This window comes from Cetorhinus maximus, chromosome 9 (genome assembly GCF_964194155.1).
Source record: "Cetorhinus maximus chromosome 9, sCetMax3.hap1.1, whole genome shotgun sequence".
NCBI classification, from domain to species: Eukaryota; Metazoa; Chordata; class Chondrichthyes; order Lamniformes; family Cetorhinidae; genus Cetorhinus; species Cetorhinus maximus.
The window spans coordinates 80659163-80673871 of NC_135887.1; the positions used below are offsets into that span (position 1 = coordinate 80659163).

Genomic DNA, 14709 nt, shown 5'->3' on the forward strand with positions numbered 1-14709 from the left:
GGAGGCTTATATCCTATCTAGAATACAGTACTGGACACTAAAACCTAATTGTATTCTGACCTGTGATTTGACCTTAAACAATATACCATAGTCTGGTTTTACAGTAAAGTTCTCAGCAGAAAGAATGTTATTGATGTTTCATTAAAGGGAAAGTATCCCAACTCGTTTGTCACATTATCCCAGTGTTTGTAATGGGAGCTATCTGGAGACTTATTGATGCTTTACAAGGCACTTTGTTAGTGTTTTATGTTTTAAAATTTCTTATTAACAGAAGACATTCTGTGGAGAAGTCCCACTGGTCATTAGTGAGGAGTATTGACCACTGTTCTCTGCCCAAGTGTTCTCCTGTTAACAATGCCAATACCTTCGTGGTGTCCTATCAGAGGAAGTTCTGTTTCCAAACTGTCTCTAACAAGCAATTTTAAATAAAGAAAAACGGAAAAAAAGATGATTGGGAAACTTTAGGGGCTTGTTTTCCTTTGCTTGTCGGCTGGTCAAAACCTTGGCTTAAAAAGTACTTTTGTGCTATTTTAATGTAATTGATATTCTGTTTAAAAATAAAATTAGTCACGCAAAGAAGAATATTTTTTAAGTGAATGTGTCAGTGTTAAGGAAGGAAATCAAATCCTAAAGTGGGCAATTATCTCCCTTTCTAACCTTCAGTATATGTGATATTTCCTTTGTAAAAACATCTCAGTATTCTTTTAAAAGTCAAATCACTTTAAAGGATTTAAGCTAACTTTATTGTCTTTTTCTTTTCCGTGCAGTAATTGATCTGGTTCATTTTAAATTTGTTTTGTCATGGGTGATGTGCAGGAGCTGAACTTCTATCGGTGAGTTGTTGGTCAGTGAAAATATTAAAAAATTCAACCCATGGATGTTAATTGAGCTACACTGGTAGACACGTATACTCCTGGCTAATTCTGCCGGTATCATCTTTGATAATGTGAATAAAGATGATAAAAAGTACTGAGGTGATGTGTAGTCAGTTTGTTAAGGTTCAGTCCTCTGCCATGTAGGAGTCAGCTTTGGGCTTGTGATTTCCCACATGGTTTAAGCTGTATAATTGGGGTGATGCCAAATGAAAGCTAGGCATTTTCCCACAGGGAAGGAATATCACTGGGTGTGTTTATCTAGACAAATATTCTGCACCTGTTGGCAGAGGTGGTTGGGAACAGAGGCCTGAGAACGGATCATCTGTCTGTCCTCTTAATTATAAGGTGATAGTTGGTGTGGGGAAACTTGTCCATCAGTTTTGAGGCGCAATAAATCTGAATAGAAATGACTAGTATCAAAGTCATCAGTATAGATGCAGGGGTGCCATGCTGGATATATGTGGGTTTAAATACTTTTTGATCATTCATATAACAATAGAGAAGTACATCATTGACATGATTTATTTTCTGTAACAGCTCCCAGAAAATTTCAATTTTGAATACTCTGGTGCATTTAAACATTTTTGAAGTAGGCTTTTTGGCCCAGATTTTCCACTGTAATAGCGTTTGGGATAAAATGTGAATGAGGATTAAACACAGTCAGGGTAATATTCTGCACTCCCATTGGGAAAGCCACGCTGAAATAGAGTATGGATCAGAGCTGGGGCTAAAATAGGATAGCCTTCATATTTTTCCAAACTACTCTCCCTGGGAACATGCAATCAAAGAATTCACCCTAGTGCACATATGTGAAATATATTTTGATTAGAATTAAGCACACCTCATCATAGGGGTAATTTTCTGAGTTTATGCTTGGTAGAAGCACATATTGGGAATTGAAAGCTGCACACAAGCTACTGCACATGAATAGAGCACCATGGACTAAGTATACCACTGGTTCCATGCTGCCAGAAAAATAGGCATATTCATGTCCTTGACTCCAACTTGGGTGTCAGTCCCTGTTCCTGTATTGGGTGACATATACAGATACAGAACAGCATTCCTATTCTCAGCCATCCTGCCACCTTTTGGTCCTTAGCCAATGCCCAGCATTGTTAAATCATTTGACATTTGTATATAGCATTTTTAAAATTTCATGATTCTCCACATTTCTCCTTTCCCTGGTTTCACACTCTTAAACATTACAGCAATCATGTGGCTTCCCAGCCAGCTATAGCTCAGTTTATAGCACTCTTGCTTTGAAGTCAGAAGGTTGTGGACTCTAGTTCCACCTCAGAGGCTTGAACGTGTGATCTAGGCTGACACTCCAATGCAGTACTGAGGGACTGCTGCACTGTCAGAGGTGCCGTCTTTTGGATAAGATGATAAACCAACGACCCTTCTGCCCTGTCAAGGAAGTGTAAAAGATCCTATGGCAGTTTTTGAAGAAAGGCAGGTGAGATTCTGCCTGGTGTCCTGAGCAACATTTAGTCTTCAACCTACATCTAAAACAATTGATACAGTCACTTACTTCTTTGCTGTGTGCAAAGTGACTGCCACATTTCCAATATTACAACAGTGACTACACTTCAGAATTATTTCATTGGCTATTAAGAAAATAATATTGTGCAATGGTGAACATAGGCTCCAGATAAGTCCTAGGTTTTGAATAAAAATACATCTGCTCATGAATGACAAGCAAGATCCCCAAACTGAAAGGCAATGACCATGTTCAATTCACTTGTACTTTTCACTAAGGCTCTGCAGGCAGTTCTTAGATACTTCACAGGAACCAAGAGTTGAATTCAAATAGCAACAAAGTTTAAATGCACTCAGGCCTAGATTTTTTGCTCCTGGGTCTGGTGTGAGAGACAGGAGGATTCCCTTTAAAAATGGCCACACACAGCTGGGATTTTTGTTCCAGGGAGGCAGGCTGGATTAGAAGTCAGGCCCGCTGCCCCCAGAACAAGTGCGGACACTGCTGGGTGCCGAGGTATGTGAGGCGGAAGGCCTGCCTCTGTGCACCGGCGCTTTGTTGCAGTACTAATGGGGAGAGGGTGATCACGGGTGCATTAAAGGAGTAACCGCAAATCATGCAAACTTTTTTATAACTGCGAATATACCTGCATTGGAGGTAAATATGGCATATGTTCACGAGATTGGTTTCTGGAATGAGAAGTTGAGTATATTGAGTCTATAATCCCCAGAATTCAGAAGAATGAGAGGTGATCTCATTGAAATATACAAAACTCTGAAGCCGCTTGACAGGGTGGACACTGAGACAATGGCCCAGATTTTCGCTCCTGGGTCAGGGTTTTTGTTTTGCGATGGGGTGGGCTGATTTAGAAGTTGGACCTGCTGCTCCCAGAATGAGTGTAGAGGCTGCTGTTGTGGAGGCAGGATGGGTGAAAGGCTTGCCTCTGTGCTCTGGCACTGTGTTAAATTAAATTTAAAAAGATTAAAACAAAAACACCCCCTCACACACCCTCCAGTGCCTCATCCATGTCAAACTATGCAACCTCATGCCTCTCACCCACCTCCCATAGCCCCTCATATCACTTATGCCAACCCATGATGGAGGTAAGGAACAACAAGGGGAAGAAGACACTGGTGGGAGTAGTCAATAGGCCCCCTAGATGTAGCTATACTGTAGGACAGAGAATAAATCAGGAGATAATGAGGGAATGTAAAAAAGGCAGTACATTAATCATGGGTGGATTTAATCTTCATGTAGATTGGGAAAATCAAATTGGCAGAGGAAGCCACAAGCAAGAATTCATAGAGTGTATTTGGGACAGTTTCCTAGAACAATATGTTGTGGATCCAACCAGGGATCAGGCTATTTTGGGTCTGGTAATGCGTAATGAGGCAGATTTAATAAATGATCTCAGAGTAAAAGATCCCCTAGGAAACAGTGACCAGAACATGGTAGAACATTCTAGTTTGAGAGTGAGAAACTTGGGTCAGAAACAACTGTGCTAAACTTAAATAAGGGTAATTACAAAGAATTGAGGGCAGAGTTGGCTGGAGTGGACTGGGAGGGCCATTTAGCAGAAAAGAAGGCTGTTGAACAATGGTAGGCGTTTAAGAAAATAATTCATGACCTACAACAAAGTTATATCCCAGTGAGGAAGAAGGATACTAGGAAGGGGGTAAACCAACCATGGTTAACCAAGGAAGTTAAGGATAGTATCAAATTGAAAGAAAAAATGTACAATGTGGCAAAGACTAGTGGTAAGCCAGAGGATTGGGAAAGTTTTAAAAGCCAACAAAAGATGACCAAAACACAATAAAGAGGGAGAAAGTAAACTTTGAGGGTAAACTAGCAAGTAATATAAAAATGGACAGTAAGAGCTTCTTTAAATATATAAAAAGGAAGAGTGAGGCCAAAGTGAACATAGGCCCCTTAAAGAATGAGGCTGGGGAAATAATAATGGGGAACCAGGAAATGGCAGAGGGATTGAATAAATACTTTGTATCAGTCTTCACAGTAGAAGACACAACAAGAAGACACTAATAGCATTCCAAAAATACTAAATAATCAAGTGGCAAAAGTGGGGGCGGGGGTGGGGGGTGGGTGGTGGTGGTGGAGGAAATAAACACAATAGCTATCACTAGTGAAAAAGTATTAGATAAACTGATGGAGTTAAAGGCTGATAAGTCTCCTGGACCTGATGGGTTGCATCCTAGGATATTAAAGGAAGTAGCTACAGAGATAATGGATGCACTGGTGGTAATCTTTCAAGAATCCTTAGATGCTGGAAAAGTCCCAGAGGATTGGAAAATGTAACGCCCTTATTCAAAAAGGGAGAGAGAGACAAAAAAACAGGTAGCTATTGGCCAGTTAGCTTTATATTCCTCATTAGGAAAATGTTAAAGTCTATTTTAACGGATGTAACAGCAGAGCATTTAGAAATTCATAATATAATCAAGCAGAGTCAGCATAGCTTCATGAAGGGGAAATCATGCCTGACAAATTTATTAGAATTCTTTGAGGAGGAAACAAGCAGGATAGATAAAGGGGAACCAGTAGATGTAATATATTCAGATTTCCAACAGGTGTTCAATAAGGTACTGCACATAAGGCTACTTAAAAAGATAAGAGCCCATGGTGTTGGGGGTAGTACATTAGCATGGATAGAGGATTGGCTAACTAATAGAAGACAGAGAGTTGGAATAAGGGGGGCATTTTCAGGATGGCACCCCATACAAGTGGAGTGCCACAGGGATCAGTGCTGGGGCCACAATTATTTACAATATATATTAATGACTTGGATGAGGCAAGTGAATGTACTATCACCAAGTTTGCGGATGACACAAAAATAGGTGAGAAGGCAAGTGGTGAGGATGACACAAAGGCCGGGATTTACCGGCCCCGTTGCGGGCAGGACCTGCTGCGGGCGAGGTGGCGACTCAACCAGAAGTCCATTGACTTGTGTCAGGACTGGAAGATCGCGGCGGTGGGTGCGGAAAATCCCGCTGAAAGAGTTTACAGAGGGATATAGACAGATTAAATGAGTGGTAAAAACCTTGGCAAATGGAATATAATGTGGGAAAATGTGAGGTTATGCATTTTGGCAGGAAGAATAGAAGAGCTGAATATTATTTAAATGGAGAAAGACTGCAGAAAGCTGCAGCACAGAGGGATTTGGGGGTCCTCATGCATGAATCACAAAAAGCTAACATACAAGTTCAGCAGGTAATAGAGAAGGCAATTAGAATGTTAGCCTTTATTTCAAAGGGAATGAAGCATAAAAATAGGGAAGTCTTGCTAAAACTATACAAGGCACTAGTTAGGCCACACCTAGAATACTGTGAACAGTTTTGGTCCCCTTATCTAAGGAAAGATTATACTGGCATTGGAGGCAGTCCAGAGAAGGTTCACTAGGTTGATTCTGGGTATGAAGGGACTTTCTTATGAGGAGAGGTTGAGTAGGCTGGGCCTGCACTCATTGGAGTTTAGAATAATGAGAGGCAACCTTATTGAATCATATAAGATTCTTAGGGAGCTTGACAGGGTGGATGCTGAGAGGCTGTTTCCACTTCTGGAGAGTCTAGGATCAGAGAGCATAATCTCAGAGTGAGGGGTCGCCCATTTAAGACAGAGATGAGGAGGAATTTCATCTCTCAGAGGGTGGTGAAACTGTGGAATTCTTTATCGCAGAGGGCTGTAGAGGCTGGGTTGTTAAATATATTCAAGGTTGAAATAGGCAGATTTTTAATCAGTAAGGGAATGAAGGGTTATGGGAAAAAGGCAGGAAAGTGGAGTTCATCAGCCATGATCTCATTGAATGGCAAAGCAGACTCGATGGGCTGAATGGCCTACTTCTGCTCCTATGTCTTATGGTCTTATGCAGCTCCAGCCAACCCCCATGATCCCTCATACCTACATTGCCAACCCATGATGCTCTATCCACTTCCCACTCATATCCCTTATGCCAACTTAGTGCCAACTCCTGCCAATCCATAACCCTACCCACCATCCTTTGACCTTAACCCCTCCATGCCAACTCTCCTACTATTCCTTGACAGTTCCTTGACAGCTTTGACAGTTCCTTGACAGCTGGACAGTTCTTTGACAGTTCCAATGAGTTTGTGTGTAAAAATTGCATAATCATGTTCACTTTGAATTATCCCAAAGGGTGCCATATCTCATGCACTTTCTACTCTCAGGGGATTGACAGAATCCTGGGACCAGGTTGCAAAGTCAAGTTCTCTCAACAGGCTGTGGTGCACAGCATAGGAAGATCACATAAATCAGAATGTGCCTTAAAGCCATTTTTACCCACCCTGTAAAAAGGTTAGAAAAATGGAACTGCCTTCCAAGAGCAATGACAGCATGCATTTTTCTAGCTCCTTTAATGTAGTAAAATGTCCCAAGATGCTTCACAGGAATGTTTCACTGAGCCACATTAGGAGATATTAGGGCAGATGACCGACAGCTTGGATAAAGAGGTATGATTGAAAGAGCATATCTTAAAGGATTTAAACAAAGCAGAGAACTTGAGGAAGAGAATTCCAGAGCTTACAGCCTAGGCAATTAAAGGAATGACTTCCAAATGTGGAGCAATTAAAATCGGGGATGCTCACAATGACAAAATTGGAGGAATGCAAATGTCTTGGAGTGTAGTGGGGCTGGAGGAGATAGGGAGGGGTGAGGTCAAGGAGAGATTTGAAAACAAGTATGGGAATTTGAAGATTGAGGTGTTACTTAACTGGGAGCTAATGTAGGCCAGCGAGCACAGGGTGATTGGACTTAATGTACAAGTTAGAATATGGGCAGAAAAGTTTTGTATGACCTCAAGTTTATCAAAGCTGAGAGTTGGGAGGCTGGCCAGGAGTGCACTGGAATTGTCAAGCTTAGAGGCAACAAAAGCATCGATGAATGTTTCAGTTTACGACGTGGGTGGAAATAGGCGATCATAGTGATGATGCAAATATGTGACTGGAAACTCACCTCAGGCTCACATACAACACCAAAGTCGCAAACAGTCTGGTTGAAACTCAGACATTTTCCAGGGAGAGGGATGGAATCAGTGGATAGGGAACAGAGATGGCAGCAGGAACCGAAGACAGTGGCTTTGGTCTTCCCAATATTTAGTTGAGGAAATTTCTGATCATCTGGTGCTGGACAGGAAGTCTGACAACTTAGAGAGTGCAGAGAGGTCGAGAGAGGTGGTGGTGAGGTAGAATTGGGCATCGACAGCGTACATGTGGAAACTAATGCAGTGATTTTGGATGATGTCGCTGAAGGGCAGCATGTGGATGAGAAATAGAGGGGGTCCAAGGATAGATCCTTGAGAGATGCCAGAAACAATGTTGTGGAAGTAGGAAGTGGAGTCATTACAGTTGAGTAATTGCCCAAGATTGCATGGATGAGAATGTAACTAGGCAAGTGCAGTCCCACCCAGTTAGACAAAGGTGGAGTGGTGTTGGAGGAGGATGGTGTGATCAACCCTGTGAAAGGCTGCAGACAGATCAAGAAGGGCCAAGGGCAGCAGTTTAATTTTACAGTCATATAGGATGCCATTTGTGACTTGGATAAGAGCAGTTTAGTGAATCAATTTGCACTAGATGCGCCAGCAGCCTGTTCCACAGGTCAATGAGTGCAGGAGGAATAACAGAAGCTGGATGGTTGTATGCTGAAGCTTCCAGCTTTACCCTAGCTGAGCCTCCTATGTATTTTCAAGTTACGGTAGGTTGAGCATGGCCTGTTAAAAATTATTTGAGCACTGTAATGTTAAGGGGCCCACCTCCCAGTCAGGTCTGCTCACTCCTGTTAGGTGCTTCCCTATTCAGCAAGGGTGTTTGCGGCGTTGAAAGTTTAGAATACAGAGTAACCGGCAAATATGTATTCCTATCCCAGGGCAAGCCAACGAGCAAATGCGATATAGGTGTGGTTGTGTCGCAACTGTGCTTTGTGCACTCTCTTCTGCAAATGGTCTCATGTGCCAAAAGTTTCTTTTTGAAGTGACAATAATAAGGCAATACACTCAAGGGTTGGAAAGAGTTATTTTTCTGAGAGTTTAGCATGCAATCTCCAATCTAATGGAGTGAGAGGAAATTCAATGTGGCGTGCATAATTTGCCCTTCTACATGCTGCAGTGAAACACTAACTCGCTTTACCTTGGCAAACTCTTTGAGGCTATTAATCTTTCTTTCCTCATCTGCCTCCAGTGTGTTTGTAACTATGTTTACTCTGGCAGTCAACTGCTGCCAAGCAGACTTTGTGGAGCGGATTTTCCTCTGTGCTGCAATGGCGACAGATTTTGGCTGGGTTTGGCCCCCGCCCACCCTGTGCCTGCAACTCTGACCTTGGCTGATCTTGCCTGGTCAGGGTAGTTTTCATAAGTTGGGTGGATGCCAGGACCGGTTCTGTCACTGATAAGTTACTTGCCACCGGTGGCTAGGGTGGGATTCCTGTGGCGGCTTGCCACAATATAGCACAGCCATTGTGAAGCGCTGAAGATGGCATTTTTAAAAATCCTAATTCAATTGTTTAAAATTCCTGCCTTGCCTAGTGCAATTTAGTGGACATCACAAAAACAGATGACCTGATCATTATCACATTGCTGTTTGTGGGAGCTTGCTGTGCACAAATCAGCTGCTGCATTTCCTAAATTACAACAATACACTTCAGAAAGTGCTTAATTGGTTTAAAGTGATTTGGCGTAGCCTGTGATCATGAAAGGCGCTTTATAAATGCAAGTGTCTCTTTTCAAAATGTGAAGTTCTCCCCCTGCACAGCCCTGGAGCATTCCTTGCTCCTGTGTAAGACCCTAAATTATAAAGCAGGCCTATAGCCCCCGAAATGGCATGGACAGTTGGCAGAAATGTCTACCACAGCCAGCCTATGTACTGTTGGAAATGGAAATGAAGGGAGATCTGCCCCATGTTTCTTCAGTGTGGGCAGCACCCTGTCATTCCTTGCTGTCCAATTACCATCAGTTCCGTTTGAAAACTGCAGCCTGGGTTCCATCTCTTCTCGGCAACAATGAAACGACTATTTTTATTAACGCAGCTCCAATCTTTACAAGCTGCATGCTATTTGTCACCTGTGACTGATAGCAAGTTCTCACAGGCCAGGAACACGCTCTAAACAGCTACCTTTATGAAGCTGAATTTGGAAAATGCCACATAGTCTGCTCAGTGTGGGAAGTGCGATGTGCGATGCGATACTCGTTGCTCTGCAGCCATGTCACTGTGGTGCCTATAGTGAAAAATTAACCCTCCAATATCGGTACAAAGAAACCTTGGGTCAGGTCCATTCAGGTTAGATTTTCCTGCTCCTTATCCATCTCCCCCTGGAACTCCGTTCCAAAGCCGCTTTGCCTTGTGAGCTTCCCCCATACTTTGATTCCACGTTCCAAAAAACCATTACTTTGTGCCTATTTTTGTTGCCTCTCCGCCTTACATTCTCTCACTTCTAGCTCAATCTCTGCCTCTTCCCTTGTTAAACATCAAGGGTTTTATCTGAAGGAGTAACATGACATAAAAGTAAGTTACTGTTCCCAAAAATCGTCTTTCTAATCCCAGGGGATGTCAGTTCTATTTATTTGCTTATTTTTCTGTCAATAGATGTAAAAAAAGGTTGACTGTCTCTGGAATTTCCCAAAATCTAGTGTGCTTACAAAGCCAGCAGCCTGACTAATGTTTGTCACGCACGCTATCTGGTGACTGGTTTGACACCAGTTTCCATTATTTGTTGCCATTTTGTAAACACGAGCAACCATTTTCCATCAACAAATCTGAATGACTAATTTGTAGAACTTGTGTTTTTGCAGAGCTGTTTTCACAATTTGTCGACCAACTTGGTTTTCTGAATTCCAGGCTGCCTCAGAGCCCACTTCTCAAGTTGACTTGTGTTATTAGTTTATCCCCTTCTGTTAAAATCGACAAAAAAATGTTGCTGATGTGTACAGTGAATTCCACATAGTTGTCTGTCCATCTGCGTGTAGCTAAAATCGGTGATTGATTAAGGTTTACTTTCTCAAGGGAGATTTTCAATAACAAAGGTCAGGGTGTGGTGCGCTGTTGTGGAAAAGCTTCTAGCTGATAATATTATAGTGCAAATACAAAATGGAAGATCCTGACTGAAAGAAAGCCTCATTAACATTATTCAATTAGGTGACTGCAGTCATTAAATTATCATTGAAGAAGTCAATAGAATTCCAATGCAATTGTGAAATATCAGTGGGTGGAATGTCCAACACTTACTGGTGCTTGGTGTTGAGCTGCTAAATCATCCTCCTCCTAGCCCCTCATAAATCAATACCTTTATTCCCGTGACCTTCTGGGATCTCCACTTCCTCCTGCTGGGAATAGTCCTTGGCAATCACAAGAATCAGGGATTGGATGGCAGGAGAGGTGGCAGGGGTGGGTGTTGCCCATTTTGCAGACAGAAAGATCATGACAGGTTTATTTGTGGAGTTGGGAAAGTACTCCGGTTGTTTCTGTCCCCCAAACAGTGCTGGAAATGTACTTAGCTGCAGGATCTGACAGCTCCTCTCTCTCTCTTCAGCTCTGGGAAACTCACTCTGCAGATGATCATTCAAATTCCTCCCAAATACTGAGGAATGGAGCCTCATTAAAATACGACAATTACCACTTGGCCTTTCAGGATTATACGACTGACACTAAACTACCATGGTTAAACTGTAAGTGGGCACTTTTGTGGCGGTTTGAGTTTCCATTTTTTTCAAGTTTAACGTCTTCCCTTGATCCTCTCCTGCCCATTGTGTGTGGGGAGGGGAATGGGGATTGGTTAAGATAGCCTGCCCAGTGTATTGTTTACATTTTCTGTTCAGCAGGCTTATCTATTTCTTCTTTGTAACTGTATTGTGCTCCATTTCTGTTTCATATTTTTAAAAAAAATGTAACGAAACAGAAGTAGTCATTTGGAATGTATAGAGAAGCTCTCCAAGAACAGCGAATACTGGAATCAGAAGCTTATGTGTTGCGATGCTGTGATTCCCAACAGATAAATTGCAGTAAATGGACATGGTGCCCACTCAATACACTCCAGTTTGATCACAGTGGACCTTTCTGGGTCAGACTCATTTTCATATTGGAGGCTGTCTCCCAGTGGTTTTTCTGAAGGAACCGGGAAAGTTCAGTAAACACCACCACATTCTCAGGCAGTGCATTCCAGACCCTAACCACTTGCTGTGTAAAAAAGGTTTCCCACCCTTCCACCAAGTTGAATGATTCTGAATAAAATAATATTGTAACTCATAGTGGTCTGAACATTTCTGTAAACCCATGGAAATTATTATCCCAGGAAACCGAATCCTTGAGTTGGGCTTTGATGACTATTTCTCCTGTAAATATCTTTGTTGATTCTGATTAGCTGCTGTCCATCATCGTAAAGCCCTCTGCTCCATTTTTAGTCCCCAGTTGCATTTAATGATCCATCCCCACTGATTCAAAACGAGAATCAATTAATTTAATTTTCTTTGTGCAGCATACAGAGGTTCCAGGGAAAATGCTGACATGGGGAGGGCAGAATTGGATTATGCTAGCTGTAATGGAATAGTCTCTCAACTGTCAGAACTAACCAATGATCATTGGTCATATCAGGTTGGGAGAGCGGGTGGAAGGTGTGTGGGTATTGGATAAGTAATCAATATCTGCAGGTGGGAAGAGAAACTTGTCAATCCTGAGGATAAATTAATTTCTGTCAAGCACAGGAGACAGATTGGGAGAACAATCCCTCTCTCCAGTAGGAATGCTCTACAGTTCTGCAGGTAATTGGCTCAATTACCTCACTGACTACTTATTCGATACTTTGGTGGGTGTTTCAAAGCATTTATTTTCAGGAGAGCTAGAGGAAGAAATTGAGTGTTTACCAAATTAGGATATTAACAGATGGTGTCTGAAGGTAGTCCACAATGGAATAATCTTACATGACCTTGGTAGGCTGAATGGCCTCCCCTTGCTCTGGATTATCTTGTATTATTGGTGCTCAGTACATATACATTGTCCTTGCAGAGTTATCCGCAAACATAATAAGGAAAAGCCAATAAGTCTGTAGACAACACTTTCACCAAAAGCAATCAATGCTACACGTCTTATCTCCTTTAAAAAAATAAGCTGTGTGAATATCTGGTAAAAACTGAAGCTGAGTTACAAAGATAACTATAAACTAGATGGTGACACTCTCTATGGAAGACAATTATTTCTGGTCTGCTGGGTACATGGGAATGTCATCTGTGGAATGCAACTGGTCAGGGTTGAATAATGAAGATTGCAATATTATATTAACACGCTTAACTTGAGTTTTCCCTGATTATCTAAGCGTCAGAGAGGAATTTCATTCATTTGTCATCTTGGAAGGTTTATCAGATGTTAATTTACACCCTAGCAGGTTAGATGTCTTGGGTAGAGTATGTCATAGTGCAGTTTGTATTTTGGGGATGTAGAAATTTGACGGTGCCCAACTCTCGGGCATGAAGGAACAATGCAGCCACAACAAGCATCTGAACCAATAGGCCGAGGCCTAGGCCAGCCCACAATTGGGCCTCAGGCTTCATTAATATTAAATGGGTAAAATGTCACCATTTCTGGTGCCTCTACGGGCAGCTTGCCCATTTGAACAAGCTGAATATTGGCCCGCTTGCCTTGCCAGGAGTGGCCAACAGGTAAGTCCCGTGGGGAGAATGGGTGAGGGTAGGTGCAAAGCAGCAGTGAAAGTGGAGGGGTGGTGGGGGTTACTCGATACTTTGAAGTCCGGAGAGCATTCATGCTCCCCCGGCTCAACAGCATCGCGTTTTTTTTGAAAATAACATTTTTAAAAATACCTACCTGTTGGTGGCAGCCTCACTTCATCCGCAACAGTTGCTGAAGATTCTGAGTGGAGCGAGCCCAATCACTGCTTAGTTTTTGTAGACCAGTTTCAAAACCTGGTATTTAAACAGGCGTTAGGATCCTCATTGACATTCGCAAGGTGCCTAATGCCTGTTTCAGGTGGCTGCCTGGGGTGACTGAAGGAAAGGGCCCAACTAAATCAGCAGTGGCCCAAACAATTGTCGTGATTGGGCACAGGTACTTCTACTCCTAAATTTGACATCACTGAGTCTGAAAAATGGACATGGCGCTCTAACACTTACCCGAGTATGATGTTAGGAGTGGACTGGATGGAATAATGCCTTTTCTCAATGTGTTTTCTCTTGGGTGTTGTGCAAGAGTCTTATGAAGGTATGAACCTCTTTGCTTTCTCTCCAGTCTCTCTGCCTCATGGAGCCATGTACCTGCAGTAGTTGAGCAGTCAACTGAGAGATTATGCTATTTCAGGAGACTGCTTGGAGATATGTTGTGGTGAGCTGGGGCAGAAATTTGAGTTTGGCAGGCAGGCCCAGGATCGGCCTGTGACACTGCCTGTGATTGGCCTCCAATCGCAATTTCACACTGGCAGGCCATTTAAGGCCCGCCCAGTGTGAAATGCGGCTCCCCACTGGTTGGGAAGGGCCAAGAAGAGGTGGGGGCCTGTTGGTTGCTGGGTTCAATGGCGGCTATTTTAATAACGACACAGGCAACCCCTGGAAGGCTGCCACGGAAGAACGTCTGTTCTGTGTTAGCAAATTCAAATTATGGAGTCAAGTGTGGCTGGAGATGCCAGGCGGGAGGGCAGATCGGGTGGGCACTCGGCTCCCTGCTTTTTGGATGAGTACCTCACAGTCCTCCTGGAGGAGGTGGCTGCCAGAAGGGGCATCTTTGTCCTCAGAGATGGGAGTAGGGGGCCACTGCACCTCATCAAGAGGGCATGGGGGGAGGTGGCAGCACTGGTTAGCAGCCTTGATGTGGAGCGGTGCACATGGGTGCAGTGCTGGAAGAGGTTCAATGACCTCCTGCACTCAGGAAGCATGAGTACTGTGTTGGCATGGGTCAGTGTTCAGAAGTGTTAAGGTCTGGCCATCACCCCATGGATCTGAGGGGTGTTAGAGTCTGAGTGCCAACTGTCAATGACGCCAGAGCTGGCCAAGGGGGTGAGCCCTGGCTGCTTGGACTGAGTACCTTGCAGCTCGAGGGCCGCAACTCGGATGTGCCCTGCGAGATGCTCCTCAGCTGCGTTTGGCCAGGCTGCAATGGCGCTGCAGGTAGAGAGTGGACTAATCAAAGCTTCTCTGTCCTTTCAGGAGAAGACAAGCCATAACCAATCAGAGAGGTCACGGACAGGCGGAGGCCCACCCAACCTGCTGTTGCTGACCAGGTTCGAGCAGGACGCCCTTGAGCTGGAGAGCCAGCATGTTCCATGTGCAAACCTGGTGTGGAGAGGCGGGGTGCCAGACAAAGTTAAGAGCACAGTGCACTAAGGTGAGAATTTCGGATTGTGCAA

General features: G+C 43.4%; 1 long non-coding RNA gene across 2 annotated transcripts in view; it reads left to right on the plus strand.

Moving 5' to 3' along the window:
- Positions 1 to 606: 606 nt before the first annotated feature.
- The window catches only part of LOC144684754 (uncharacterized), a 108483-nt gene continuing 94380 nt past the window's right edge, over positions 607 to 14709 (plus strand). Inside the window, exons 1-2 of one of the 2 annotated variants that reach the window (XR_013577563.1) lie at positions 607 to 833; positions 10897 to 11032. This is a non-coding gene — a long non-coding RNA (uncharacterized LOC144684754). Of the gene's footprint in view, positions 834 to 10760; positions 11033 to 14709 lie in introns of those variants that run through there. The other variant, XR_013577562.1, reaches the window with a different exon arrangement.